Source organism: Petaurus breviceps, unplaced genomic scaffold, assembly GCF_028583685.1.
Source record: "Petaurus breviceps papuanus isolate PSGF00001 unplaced genomic scaffold, PetGlider_PUasm1.0 90604, whole genome shotgun sequence".
In the NCBI taxonomy this organism is placed as follows: domain Eukaryota; kingdom Metazoa; phylum Chordata; class Mammalia; order Diprotodontia; family Petauridae; genus Petaurus; species Petaurus breviceps.
The window spans coordinates 3146108-3158461 of NW_027187285.1; the positions used below are offsets into that span (position 1 = coordinate 3146108).

At 39.5% G+C, this 12354-nt stretch overlaps 1 protein-coding gene across 2 annotated transcripts in view; it reads left to right on the plus strand.

Annotated features, from left to right (window-relative positions):
- Positions 1-12354, plus strand: part of CEP70 (centrosomal protein 70) — a 261992-nt gene that overhangs the window by 193958 nt on the left and 55680 nt on the right. The window lies entirely within an intron of this gene.

A 12354-nucleotide genomic window follows, 5' to 3' on the forward strand; every position in this document is an offset into this window, starting at 1 on the left:
CCCTCCTTGAAGGGGCCAGTGAGAAGCGGGGACAACTACCCCGACATCTTGAGGGGGTCAATCCAGATGGGCACAGCTTGTGCTTTCCCTAAATCCTCTCAAGCCTCAATGGGGACTGGTTGAGGCAAACACAGATTCCCCCCAAACCTTGATGGGGGCCAGTCAAAGCACAGACAGCATTCCAACTTGTTCATTCAACCCTAAGGGTTCCCCACTCCTTGATCTGTGCTCACCAGCTTTATAGGGCAACAGACAAAGAAGGCATATTGCCAGCAGTACCCTCACAAGTTTACATCACCTCATCTCACCGTGCAGTTGCAGTAGATATTTACAAGTTAGGCACAAATGTTTATTATTATCTATCACTATATAATGCTGGGTAAGTGTGGTGATGTATACAAGTCATGAACCTGGGAAATTGAGATTGTTATGACCATGGAGCCTTCTAAGAAAGAATAACAAAAATCTACATTACACACACTAAAATCCACCTTACTTACAGGACCAAAATGACATTATCATGTTGGGGGCAAAGTACAGTGTACCCAACTTTGGCAGATCAGACCAGTACCAGCTTGGAAGGCTCTCCACAGGTCAGGTACAAATAGCCCATATGAACTTTGGAATAGAAATATGTCAAAATTTGCATCTCACATTGGTTGTCTAATGAAGCTGGAGGGAGGAATGGACAGATATCTGTGGAATCTTGCCCTCTCCTCTCCCTGGAAGACTTTGATTCTTGATTGAAGGGGAACAGAAAAGGATCCTTGAGGCTAGCAATTCTGTTATGAGAGGAGGTACTAAATGTAGCACCAATGCAATATTTGCAGCGCCAACGGTTACTATAAATATGCCTGCAGAGTCCTCAATTGCAAAATATAACAGACTCCATACAAAAGACAAAAGCAAAACATTTATTCAAACACCAGAAAATCAAATCCCAAAACCAGTAAGGTGATTCCATCACAGTAGTAAAGAAGTTAATAAGCCATAACAGCGTAGAGAGCCACAGCATCCTTGAGCCCTCCCACAAACCAACACAAGCCTAGCTGTACATTTGCTCTAACGTTCACCCATTTAACTCTTTATCACCTACTCTCTGATGCCTCTCACTGGACTGAGTTCTCAGTTATCTATCTTTTTCCTCCATCTAAATATGACTGATCTAAAGGCATGTTTTTAGATTCAAGTCACTCTCCTACTTGGTATATCTTAAAAAAAAATTTTTTTTTACAATATACATTTGCTCTAACGTTCACCCATTTAACTCTTTATCACCTACTCTCTGATGCCTCTCACTGGACTGAGTTCTCAGTTATACTTTCTAAGTTTATGGCACATTCAAGTAGAATCCCTTTCACCACAAATACTAGCGCTTTTTCCATCTTTCGGTGCTTCCTCGCTCTCCACTCTCAAGATAGTCATTCAGTCTTCATTGCCCAACATCAACTTTAAAGTTGTTTCCTACCACTTTTAAATGGGTCCTCAATTTCTTGTTCTATTCTCTACCCAACTCTGCTTCTCCCTCTTGGTCCCAGAGTTACCATAGCTCTTGAAACCAGGACTTTGCAATCAACATGATATCATTTGCAAATGGGAGCATTTGAAGGACATTGAAATCTAAATGGAATCCTATTTCCATTTTACTCAAGATATTCTCTAAACCTTGAATCCACTCCTTCCTTACTTCACATAGAGTATCCCTCTTCCTTTAAGATGTGGTTCACACACCATCTTCTGTGTAAAATCTTCCTGATCCTGCCAGTGTACTCCCTCCCAAACTATCTTATATTTAAGTATTTTACATATGTTTTTATTTATTAATTTTACATTTATGCTGTATATATTTTGATATGTACTTGTCCTCTCCTATTAGGTAAGGGGCAGCAGGTTGGTTCAGCAAATAGAGTGCTGGGATGGAGTCCGGAAGACTTATCTCCTTGAGTTCAAATGTGACTTTAAACACTTACTAGTTATTTGACCCTGGGCAAGTCATTTAACTCTCTTAGACTGAATTCCTCATCTGTCAAATGAGCTGGAGAGAAGGAAATGGCAAACCACTCCAATATCTTTGTCAAGAAAATCCCAAATGGGGTCACAAGAGTTGGGCACAACTAAAAAACAGCTGAACAATTAGGATGTAAGTTTTAGCTGGGATTGTTTCATTCTTTGTACTTGTAACCCCAGGATAACAAAACATTCTTGGCACATAATAAGCATTAATAAATGCTTATTAATTGATTGGTATGATGATGTCAAACTTTTGGAAAGCATATTTCTGTCTGTTTGGTACTTTACTTAATACTCAGGAGAGGGATAGAATTCTGGTCTCTAAGACTGGGTTCACATATTGCCTATACAACACTCTCTAGGGTGGCCTGAACCAGAATAAAATGTAATTGAGAACACATTGTACGTCTTCTGACTTTTTCAATGTATTGATCAGTTATGCTTTTCTTCCTTTCTGGAAAATACTATTTGTTATATGGGTTATGGGATATTTTGGTGATGTAAGAAACAGAAAATATCAATAGAACTTTCATAAAATATTTTTAAAATGTAATTGGGAAAAATTTGACAAAATAAAATGCAATAAAATATAATGTTAATGTGTAGTTTTTGAAGTCAATATATACTTGTAGGGATCCTTATGTGTGGTTTAATAGCCCCTGTTTCTATTCAAGTTTGACACTATCACTCGTCTAAATAACTGTCTAAGGCTTTCAGGGAAGGTGCCAACCTGCATTGATAGAGGGAATTTTATTATCTAGGAGGGATTTCCCTTTGTCAGTGAAATCATTGACGCAGTTCCTCTCCTGATCCTTGATGCACTTACTCAGAGGATTGTGGAACACTTTCCCTGAGATGGCACATCAAGTTCAGGGATCCTCTGGTAATTCAGTTTGGCTGGAGCATAAAGGAACACAGGAGTATTATAAACAAAGACTAGAAACGTAGGGAGATATGTTATCCCCCTTGTAATTTCATCTACAAATATTCTCAGAATTATTTTACTTTGCTGGGACTGATGTCAAATATTATATAGGCTTATTTTCCCCTCTACTCCTTTTCTTGTTTTGTAAGGCAATATTACTCAATCATAATTTTCTCCATAATGTTTTCATATGAATTTGTACTTTAAATTAGTTTTGCCTTTGATCACCATGGGAGCTCAAGTATGAGGGATGGTTTTTAATTCTTTTGGTCCCCTTAATATGATGAGTGCTTTACACTCTTTACAATGGATAGTTTTTCCAAAAATGGTGAGAATTAGAGTTAATGTATTTAATTTTATCCATTTTTTTCAGAGTCAACAGTAATAGATTAGGTTACTACTAGAGTTGTATAAAATTATTGCCATTTTATATATCCATAAATCCATAAATTAGGTATTAATTTTTATCTTCAACCAATCCATCACTCATCATTTGCTAAGCTCCTACTATATGCCAGGCACTTCATGATATGTGCTGGGGGAGGATACAAAGATAAAAATGAAATAGCTCTGTTATGGGAATGGGAATCTGAAGCTCTTCCCTGCCCCTAGACCCTTTGATAGGCTTAAATGACTCTGAGAACCTTCCCTGATTTGAAAATATACTCCGCCCCCTAATAGGCTGAATGTGGTCACATGGAGCCTGTGGTGGGAGGCTTGTTTTTCAGGAATGCCCTCATCTTGTTGCTTTGTGATTGGGCAGTGGGTCAAGAGGGCTGTGACATTCTCTGATCCAGGAGAAGGCTATATATATTCTGATGTGAGATTCTGCTTTGGGGCTCACTTTGATAAGAGTTGTGTGATTTGACCAGACGAGACTCTGGGCAGCCGTTGAGCCCCCTGGCTTTGAAAACCCAGATGTTGGTGCTTCCCTCTGTAGTAACTATGTATGGATGTAATGGTCAGACAGCTGGAAGCCTGTCTGCTGATCTGTTTCTCAGTCTGCTTGTAACTTCTTGTAACTCATTTGTATTCTCTGAAGTTCAGGGTGCTGACCTTTTTCCCCTGAACTAGGTAAATGACATATGTTTGATTAAAGCAAGATTGTTAACCCATTTTGAGTTGCTTTCCTTTAGAAAAGCCCATCTAAGAACCTGTGTTGGCAGCTACCCAGGGTATGCTAGGGTGCTTGCTGCTACAAGTTCCTGCCCTGATTCTTTTAAGGGAGACCATATGTACACAAATAAGTATATACAATCACCAAACAATTTTTACCAACAGTATAGGCAAGTCAGGCTAATAGAAGCAGCAGGGCATTCTGTAGAAGAGTCAGGCAGGTCAAACCATGACCAATTTGATTACCACCTCCCCTGAAAATCTGATAATGATAATGGAGGCAACCTAAGACCATGAGGACAAAGGAAAAGAAGTGCCCCCATATCATCAAACCCTGTTGCCAGCCCCATCTCCTCAGCCATTATCCAGGCAATCAGCCTGCAAGGAAGGATACAACTTGGCAACTGTCTGTGAAAGTGCTAAAGCCAAGGCCTCCCCAGCAGCCATTATTAATGAAGACCTGGAAAGGAAAGCTCTTATCACCAAAGTCCTTAGATCTGTCACATGGTTCAACAACAGGAATGGATGTGGTTTTATCTATATAACATGAAATACAACTTTGGAAATAACATTAAAGAAGATGCATTTTCATTGTATCCTAAGCATCTTTCCATCTGACACTACCTGTGTTGTCTCCTATTAAAATAGTCCCTACTCTTTGAGATCAGGGACTGTTTTGATTTCCCACTTATAAGGGAGAGGGAATAAGCATATACAGATATTTGTATGTATATGCATATATATGTATATATACACACACACACATATGTATGCCTGTGTGTATTGTGTTTGGGCCAAACACTTCTATAAATATCACATTTGATCCTTACGACAACCCTTTTGAAGTGCTATTATCCCTATTTTACAGTTGAGGAAACTGAGGCAAACAGAGGTTAAGTGACTTGACCAGAGTCACACATCTATTAAGTACCTGAGGCTGAATTTGAACTTAGATCTCCCCAATTCCAGACCCCAGTGTTCTAACCACTACACCACCAAATGCCTCTATTTATAAGCCTATGGCTTAGCACAGTACACTGTACATAGTAAATAATATTATTCCATTCATTCATACAGAGATTTTGTATGAAACTACATTTCATTGGTATAAGGACCTCTCAGATGAGGAAATTACCTATCCCATAGCATGTTGGTATCTCCTCTGTAACTTACAGTCTTAGATAATTGCCTAGAGACTTGAGAGGTTTCATGAATCCATGTCTTCCAGACTTCCAAGGCCAGCTCTGTATTCACTATACACTGCTGCCTCTCACCCTATAGGGTAACTTTGGAGGGTACAGCAGTGGCATCTGGGGGGTACCAGGAAAGGCTTTATAGAAAAGGTCCTGCTTAACCTGGAAGGTTCTTGAAAGAAGCTAAAAATAACAAGTGGAGAGAAGTTAAGAGGGAGTGTATTTCAGGAATGGGGAAGAGCCAGTGCAAAGAAAGGGAGACTCATTTGGATCAATGCCCAATAGAGAGCATGTTATATTGTACATGAATAAGATGTGGGCAGAAAACTTTGAGGAAAATCAAAATGTGACGTGATGAGATATCAATCCTTTGTCATCTTGTGCCTCAAACTGTTGAGATTATGTAGACTATCAGTCACCTGCTAATATTTATTTTGTCCTGGCTTGTGAGTCCCTATGAAATAAATCTGATGACGGAGAGAAGCAAAATGGAAAGAGAGAAACATTTTTGGTCTAAGGGATATTCATGCATACACACATAATATAGAACATTGTTTTAGAATGTTGAAATAGTGATTATATAATGCATCATTTAAAAGGAAATTGGGAAGTAGAAAGAAACAAGATAAATGTTCTCTAGGACCAAAGTCTTGTCTCTGAGCTCCTTCCTTTTAGGGACTAGCATTAGGCATGGTAATATTTGGAACTATTGAGTCTAGAAAAGAAGGCTTGAGAAAAATGAGGTGAAATTCTGAGGTCAAACGCAGTAATGATGATAGTGGGCCTAAGCAGCTCATACGTACATAATGCACATATCAAACTCCTAGGTCCCAAAGGTCCTGTTTGTAGTTGAGCATCTGATATGCCATAGGAGGATTGCCATAGAAGCAGTCCAAGATCAAGCAGCCACATCTTTTCATGGAGGCAGGCGTTTGACTTGTCCAAATGTTGGTAAACAACAAAGAGTCTACTGACCCAAGAAAAGAAAATTAGAGAACTAGGTTTTGTTTGTTACTTCAGAACTACAGTTTCAAGTGTCTGGGGTCAATAAAGCTGTCACTTATTAAAGTCATAGAAACGAAAAAGGGAAGGAAGAAAGACAAAAAAGGGAGTAATGAGAGAACATAGTACATGTACCAAGCCCTAGAACACTGGTCACTGGAAAGAAATCTACCTAGTAACCTACATGGAAAAAAACCAAGTGAATAAAAAATGTATAGTGCCCAGATTGTGACATGCAGTTCCATGGATGGAAAGGTCCATTAGTACTTTAGCCACTACAGTTGGACAGGTTGCTGCTCCCAGAATTGAATAGGAAGGAAAAAAGCATTTATTCGATGCCTACTATGTGTCAGGAAATGTGCTAAGTACTTTGCAAATATTATCTTATTTGATTCTTACAGCCACTCTAAGAAGTAGATGTTATCATTATCCTTATTTTACAGTTGCGGAAACTGAGGTAAACAGAAATCAAGTGACTTGTCCAGGGTTACACAGCTAGGAAATGCCTAAGGCTGCATTTGAACTTAGGTCTCTCCTGATACCAGGTCCAGTGCTCTGTCCTATGCACCCCCTAGGTCAATAGGAAGATGTTAGTAGGTTGGGCTGCATTTTGGAAATTGCAGACATTTCAACAAGTTTCTCTTTATTGTCAAAACTCATATTTTTAACACTAGTATTCTCCCAGTGATGCCATGGGACTTCAAATCACAAAATACTAAAATATGAGGAAAGTTAAAATGGCAGCTGACCTGAAGGACAATGGAAAGGCAGGTCTCAGGTTAACAAAAATGACTTGAGTGCAAGAAGTAGCATGTGGAGAAAGTAAACATAGCAGGAACAATAAAACCTTTCTCTCCCCCTGAAATGCCAATGCCACATGAGTACTTGGCTCTCCATGTCAGTTTTCCTACTCTGAATGTTAACCCCAAATGATCTGAATAAAGCTGCCCATTTGTCCCCAGAGAGACTCATGATGCTGAAAGGACAATTAGGAAAAGGGCAGAAACCAGGGGATTCTGCATCCAATCAGAGCTGCAGCAGTGAGCACGTCATTCTGTTCTTCCCCAGTGATTTGCTTATTGAATAAAGGTACATTTTTTTGTTCACATTGTAATGTAATGCCAAAAGAAAGGCAACTTCCCAGGATCAAAAAACCAGCATAGGTGCTCTCCATTTTATTCAGTGACAAACCAAGAACAGAGAAGATCAAAACAGGACATCATTCCAAATACAGCATTTACTAAGTGTGATTAAATAATCTCAGAGTACTATCCCACCCCAGGACCTTCCAATCATTCAATCAATTACAAAGTCCCTGTTCTAAATACTTCTCCACGCCTAGGCTGTACCTTAATTAAGTCCACCACAAAGCCCCTCTTCTCAAATGGAGATTAGTTTCCAAACATAAGGTCAAAAGTTCCCCACCCCTGGATGACAATTGAATCTACCCCAGAGTTACATCAAGTTTAAACACAGCACTTAATACCCAAATGGAGGTCTTTTCTTGACATGAGGCAAGTTCTCAGCAATCTTAGTTCCTGGGGAGACAAGGCTTAGCAAGGCCATAAGATACATTGCCAGTCCCTTCATGAATTTATCCTCTATCTGTAGAACAGTCCTAGAACCCCTGAACACATTAGCAAAGCCCTCTCCCAGGATTTCTGTAAACATACAACAAGAAAATCCTTCTTCAGGGCTTCTGAACCAACAGAAAGGCTCCCAGACCCCTGCAACAACAGCACTGTCCTTCACCAGTGGACAGTATTCACTCTGTCTGCAGGACAGTCTCCAGACCCCTGCAACAACAGCACTGTCCCTCACCAGTGGACAGTATTCACTCTCTGTCTGCAGGACAGTCTCAGGGCTTCTTAGCGAACAGCCAGGTTCCAGGACTTCTTCAACAAAAGGACTGTCTTTCACCAGTGGACAAATCTGGCAAAACAACATCAAAACAGACAGACAAAGTACCAGCAAAACAGCCATGTCTCCTTAGTCCTTGGCAGCTCAGGGGGCAGGTCTCAAAAGTCCAGGGAAATTCAAAGTGGCCACCAGCAATTCTCTTAGTCTCTCTCTCTCTCCACGAGGTGCTGCTTCCAAAAAGATCTTCCGCCTCTCTCTTGTCTCTCCAAATCTACATCACCAGCTCCTCCCAGTTCAGGACTTTCTTTTCACATCAACAAGCCCATCCCTGGGTTTTAACACAATCAATTTGAAAACCAAGCCAATACAGGGGAATCTTTAATTGCCATTACTATCACACACATTTACCTGTTTATTAAAATTGCTGTCAATGTTCATTAAAATATGCACTCCCCTGAAAATAAGCCCTCTGGTGTTTTTCTGTCCAAAAAAAAATAATAAGACAGTGTCTTATTATTGGGGAAACATGGTAAGAAAGGAGGCAAAGAATGGCCTCTTCCTTAGTAAAAAACCAAAACAAACCAAAACAAAAAAAAACCCAAAGAATCAGTCTGGAAGGGGAAGACCTTCAGGGTTTCTGACCAAAACAGAAACAATTGCTATTTATACTCACTCTGACCCATCAGAGCCCAAATAATGACTAAGTGAGACTTGGGCTAGGACCTATTGTTTGCCAATCAATGAGAGCCAGAGTGATTTGGGTTTAAGGCATGATCCTAAAAAAAAAAAAGAAAAATCTAGCCCATAAACCCCAAGATATCTTACAAGGTTTCAGCAATCAAAATTTATATTCCTTTGGGCAGAGGACCCACAGGTAAGGGTATGATTTCCTATATGGAGAGGGAGGAAGAAAAGAGGGAGAGAAGTAAACAAGGAGGGAGGAAGTTCTGAGGAAGAAGAGATAAGGTAGGACTATTTAAATGTATGACTTGCATCCATTTGTATAGGTAATTGACCCTGTTTCTCCTCTTCCCCCCCCCCCACACACACCAAATGCCACAGAACATTTCAAGTCTTAATGTAAGAAACATACAATCATGCACATTCATTCTCTAAAAATTTACTGTAACAAATGAAAGATTATACTGTCATCATCATCATCAGAAAGTCAAATTTTCTATTCAGCTCCAATGTTTTCATTAAAAATGCTTGAAAGTCCTCTATTTCATTGAATATCTATTCTTTCCTCTGAAGGATTATATTCAGTTTTGCTGGGTAGGTTATTCTTAGTTTTAAACCTAGCTCCTTTGATCTCTGGAATATTCCAAGCCCTCCAGTCCCTTAATATAGAAGCTGCTAAATCCTGTGTTCTCCTGATTGTGTTTCCACAATACTTGAATTGTTCCTTTCTGTCTGCTTGCAATATTTTCTCCTTGACCTGGGAACTCTGGAATTTGGCTACAATATTCCTAGTTTTTTGGGGGGGGGATCTCTTTCAGGAGGTGATTGGTAGGTTCTTTCAGTTTCTGTTTTACCCTCTGGTTCTAGAATATCAGGACAGTTTTCCTTAACAGTTTCTTGAAAGATGATATCTAGACTCTTTTTCTGATCAAGGCTTTCAGGTAGTCCAATAATTTTTAAATTATCTCATCTGGATCTATTTTCTAAGTCAGTTTTTTTTTTTCAGTGAGATATTTCACAGTCTTCTATTTTTTCTTTCTTTTGGTTTTGTTTTACAATTTCTTGATTTTTCATAAAGTCATTAGCTTCCCTGTATTCTGTTCTAATTTTTAAGGAATTATTTTCTTCAGTGAGCTATTGGACTTCCTTTTCCATTTGACTAATTCTACTTTTTAAAGCATTTTTCTCTTCATCGGCTTTTTGGACCTCTTTTGCCATTTGGGTTAGTCTATTTTTTAAGGTGTTATTTTTTTCAGTAGTTTTTGGGATCTCCTTTAGCAAGCTGTTGACTCATTTTTCATGATTTTCTTGCATCACTCTCCTTTCTCTTACCAATTTTTCCTCTACTTCTATTACTTGATTTTTGAAATCCTTTTTAAAATGGAAATCCATGGCCTGTGACTAATTCACATTTTTCTTGGAGACTTTGGATGACCTCTGACTTTGTTGTCTTCTTTTGGTTGTATGTTTTGATCTTCTTTGTAACCAAAGTAAGATTCCACAGTCTGATTTTTCCCCCAGTGTTTACTGATTTTCCCAGCCAATTACTTGACTTTTTAACTCTTTGTTAAGGTAGGTCTTTGGTTCTAGTGTGGAGGGTATACTGTCCCAAGCTTCAGGGGTTTTGTGCAACTGCTTTTAAAGATACTTCTAGAGACCTATAAATCTTCATTTCTTTCAAGGTTGTATGAGCAAAGGAGAGCTGTTTACTCCTCTCCTGGCCTGTCCTCTAGTCTTTGAGTGACCACAAGTACTTTTCTCTGCCTTGGAACTGTAAGGAGGATTCCCTCTCCACTGCCACCACATCCAACATGCCAGTGTTCCTCCTTGCCCCAATATTGCCACCCAGGACTTCAACCCAGATCCCAGAATGGGCAAAGCAAGAGAATCCTGCCTCGGTGCCAGCAAAGAGATCCCTGAAATCCACTCAGATCAGCCACTTGATCCCCCCACGGACTGTGGGCCAAGAGTTCTGGAAGCAACTATAGCTGCTGCTGCCCTGGGGCTGAAGCTGGACAGTGCTCTTCTCTCATCCAGTCCTGACAGACCTTTCCTACTGACCTTCTAAGTTGTCTTTGGCATTAGTGGATTGAGAAGTCTGGAAACCATCACAGCTGTCAGCGATTCAGTCCCCTGAGCTCTCATCCAGGTTTGCTAGGGCCCAGTCTCTGCTGGAGTAGCCCACACTGGACTGTACCTGCTCTCAGACTGGTGCAACAAACATTTCCTGTAGACCTTCCAGGCTGTCTTGGGCTTCAAATTTGTTTCACTGTGTAATTTTGTGGGTTCTGCTGCTCTAGAATTTGTTTAGAGTCATTTTTCCAGGTATTTGGAGGCGTTTAGGAGAGAGCTCAAGCAACTCCCTGCTTTTACTCCGCCATCTTGGCTCTGCCCCCTCAACATTTGCTTTTATAAAATTATGAGTTACAAATTTTTCTCCCTTTCCTCTCTCCTCCCCAAGACAGCAAACAATTTGTCACAGATTATACATGTATCATATTTCCACATTAATCATGTTATGAAAGAAGAATCAGAATAAAAGGGTAAAACCATGAGGAAGAAAAAAAAAAGAAAAGTGAAAATATTATGCTTTAATCTGCATTCAGAGTCCATGGTTCTTTCTCTGGATGTGAATAGCATTTTCTATTGAGTTCTTTGGAATTGTCTTGGATCGTTATATTGCTGAGAAGAGTTAAGTGTATCATAGTTTATCATTGCACAGCGTTGCTTTTACTGTGTGTTGGTTCTCCTGGTTCTGCTCACTTCACTCAGTATCAGTTCATGTAAATCTTTCCAGGTTTTTCTGAAATCTGCCTGCTCATCGTTTCTTATAGCACTGTAGGATTCTGACTCTGTTCCTTAATATACCTGACGGGCGTGCCCCTAAAATCTGTGGACCAGAAAGCTATCAATTATACCATAAGAATATAATCATGGATAGAAAAGAATGCCTGGAAAACTTCATTTTCTAGAAGTTATGATATTTAATAGTAATACTTGATATTTATATAGTGCTTTGAGGTTTGCAAAGCACTTTAGCTAGATTATTTCATTTGATCTTCTCAGTAATTCTATAAGGTAGATGTTCTTATTATTCTTCACCCTTTCTTTTTATGGAGGGGGATATTGAAGCTCAATGAAGCACGTTGTCCAAGGTCACATAACTAGCAAGTATCTGAAACAGGATTTGAATTTGATTCCTAACTCCAGATCTAGGACTCTTTCCTGTATCTCACACTTCTAAACAGATAGGAATAATTCCCTCACCAATAGGAATCATGTTTTAGTAACTATATCTTAATGAATGTGGCCAACAGAATTCATCCTCTGATAGCCAGCCTTCTGATGATTAGCCTTAGCTATGCTGGTCCTTGAATAACTGACTTGGACCCTGTCAACAAGATCAAAGTTGAAGCTTTCCAGCACCAGCATGAGAAGTCCTGCCAATGCTGATGCTGAACTGATATAACTTTCAAGACCCAGGGTGACCTCCATACTATGATGTGGCATGAGAAGAGAGATTTAGTGGTGGATCATATACAGTTTAGGAAAATCAAAATAGCAGCT